We start from the raw sequence: 3354 nt of genomic DNA, 5'->3' as shown, positions 1-3354 counted from the left end.
GGGGTGCCCAGCTCCTGTGGAGGTCTATTGTTGTTCTGGCTTGTAAGATAAGCATGTATTCTATTTGCCATCTGTTGGAGGTTGGACAGTTTTCTTATCTCTTCCAAGAACAATGTCTCCCTCTGGGAAAATACCTTCTTTTAATGGACCATTGAATGACTCACTGCATAACTGGTAAAGTTACATCATCTCATTGTGAGATGCTCCACCCAGAGGGAGGAGCCAAGCAACCCTACCTGCATAAAATCAGCATTTTTTGGGACACCAAGGCAGCCCTTCACTGGATTCCCAGAGGAGCAGCTTTCTTCTCTGCTGGATTCCCAAAGGAAGACCAGGCCCAACTACTACCGGACCTTCAGAGAAAACTCCACCCTTCTCCAGATCCCCGCTCCAGCAGCATTTCATCTGCCACTCCAGGAGGAGCAGCCACCATTTAACTGGACTGTTACCAACACTCTGACTCCTCAGGGTGTCAGGTTTCTGACTCTATCACTAGTTTTGTTTGTACTAATTAGGTTTTTATTATTTTTTTTATTTAGTTTTCCTCCTAGTAAAGAACTGTTATTCCCATTCCCATATCTTTGCCTGAGAGCCTTTTAATTTTGAAATTGTGGTAATTCGGAAGGAGGGGGTTTACCTTTTCCATTTCACAGGAGGCTTTTGCCTTCCTTCACAGACTTATGTCTTTTCAAACCAAGACAATTGTAAATGCAGGTGAACCCAGTGGGAAGAAATGATGATGTCTGACTCAATTCAGAAGGCTGAATGATTTCTTTATTATAACTATGCTAAAATACATTAATATACTATATAAAAAGGAAGATACTAAAACTACATACTACTTTCTCTAACTCTAACACAACTCGTGACCCTCTCTCCAGAGTCCAGCCCCAGGTGGGTTGCATTGGCCATCAGGCTCAAACAATCCTCACCAGAATCCAACCCAGCACTCACTCCAGGTAAACAATTCTCCAAACACATTCCACATAAGAAAAACAAGGAGCAGAAATAGAAATTTTCTCTTTCATTTCTCTCTGTGCACCTCTGTGAAAAATCCTGAGAGTGAGAGAAATGTGCTTGCCACAGAGGTCTGCCAGCGGTGTAGCTACACCATCCTTTGTGGGCAGCCTGCTTTGGAGCTCTGTGTGAACCAGGAGTCCTGTCTTGGAAAGCCAGGAGCAGCTGTGAGCTCTTCTCATACCTGCCAGCTGTGCCCCATGCTCCCTGGTCTGTCAGGATTTTGCCAGGCAGTCTAAGATGAAGTGGTTTGGACTTTTTGTTCCATGAGAAGTCTTTCAGGGAGATGCAGCTCTGCCACTGGGGAGGCTTGTGGGCTTCTGGGGTCCAAGGAAGGACATTACTTGCTGGCACATGCATGTGCTTGGGGCAGCCTCTTGCAAATTGAGCTGCTGCTTCACAGGCAGGTAGCACTGAGCTGCTGTTTCTCAACAAAATAGCGTGGTCTCCTCATCTCCTGTGTTGGACCACCCTTGCCATGTTGCTGTTTAGTCCCCTGCATCATCTCGTCTGGTCTGAGCCTCTTTCCCTCCTGCGCTCTCCATCTCCTCCAGAGACCATCCAAATCCTTTGGAAAAGATGTTACCAAGCACTTCAAGATGCTCAGCAGCATTGAAGGGTCTCAGTGAGAGCTGGAGTTGGTGGGAGTGGAGGCATCTTGGGGATTTGGGCTCTCCAGCAGCCTCCGAGGGGAATTTGGAAGAGGTGTGACTTTTCTGGGATGCAGGGTGGGGAAGGTCCAGCCAAGCTCCCCTTGGGTTTGTCACTGGCTTGTCCTTGTCGTCCTCTGCTCCACAGGGTGGTGGGACAGAGAAGAGTGGGGATTCCCCCTGTGGTTCTGTCAAAGTGAGAAGGAAAGGCAGGGAGGGATGCAGTGACCACTGGCTGCCTCTCCGCTTCAGACCCACTTGGTGCCCCTCAAACCATTGTTCTGCAGCCCAGAACAACCACTTTGTTGAATTCTCTTCCTTTTCTATATATGTAACCTAAGATGTGAATGAATTGTTTTTTCCCCACCATGAGAGCAAAGTCTTGCAGATCCATCAGGGAAATCCACAAAAAAAGCAATGATTTTTTTGGGGAGGGAGGGTGGGGATGATTTGAGACCACACTGACTTGCAACATTGGGTTAGAGAGATCAGAGTTCTTGGGGACATTCACACCTTCCCCTCATGCACCCATCACCCTGAGCATCACATCTGCCTTGCACACCAGTGTTAAGCGTTTATGGATCAAATTAAATCAGGCAATTAGCACAGGGCCAGCAGCAAGCCCACATGTCCTGGTGTAGAGTGGCCACATCTCCCTGGGTCTCATCCTTCATGCCCAGCTTTGCCTCACCTCATGGGGCCTGGGAAAGGTCAAGCTCCTCTCTGCAGGCTGGGAGCAGAGCAATGCTGAAACGTGCTGGACCACTCTAAGGCGGCTTTGAGGAGCACCTAGGTCGGGCAAGGAGTTGACTGGCCATGATCCAGATCCAAAAAGCAGCAGGATGGACTCTGCTCACTAGGCTCTGTTGTTCTGGTGCCTGTGAGACAGTGCTGGGGCATACCAGGGGCTCCCCATGCTGCAAGAGATGGGCCTTGGGGTGGGGGCACTGCTGCTTGGGGCTATGACAGATGGTGGGGGGGGGTCTGTCTGTCTTCTGCCACCAGTGTCTGATCTCTCTGTACCTCGTGGCTGTACAGATAAAGTCTGTTCTGGTAGCAGCATCTCATTTTCTGCTCCATGATTTCTTTGTGCTGCTGGTGGCAGCTGGAAGGTGCTGAGGAGAAAAGAGCTGTCCGGAGCCTCACCCCTGTGTTTGGTGATGTATTAAAAGGCAATTTGCTTTGTGCTGATGTTTGTTTTGACCCAAAACCATGTCTCTCCATTTCCTCCTTGACTGAGCAAGTGCTGAGAAAAGCCTAGCCCTGGTGCTGGGTGGGTGACACTTCATTGTCATTGTCCCCAGCTACTGTGGGCATACATGACAGCAGAGGTGTGACAGTGTTCCCCCTTTGCACCCCCAAACTTCCCTGTAGCGTTGTGGGACTCACAGGCAGGGTTACACTTGTCATTGACACACATGGTTGTTAATATCTGACTATTAAAAATTATTACAGAAACGCGTCTACCCAAAATCAGGTGTAAATGATACCATATGCCAATGCCAATAGCGTGGATTTTTATTTAACAGTAAACATGAAGGGGAGAGATGGAAAAGACAGGAGAGTGGAGAGAAAGTGACTGCAGACTACATCCATCGAGTGGCGAAGGGAAACAGTCCAACAAACATCACATGCATGGGGTTTATATTCTGCTGAGGCTAGTGGGAGCATCCCCTGTACCTCTCCC

This window comes from Taeniopygia guttata, chromosome 7 (assembly GCF_048771995.1).
Source record: "Taeniopygia guttata chromosome 7, bTaeGut7.mat, whole genome shotgun sequence".
Lineage (NCBI taxonomy): Eukaryota > Metazoa > Chordata > Aves > Passeriformes > Estrildidae > Taeniopygia > Taeniopygia guttata.
The sequence above is the reverse complement of the archived record's forward strand: the minus strand, read 5'-3'. Positions refer to the sequence as shown.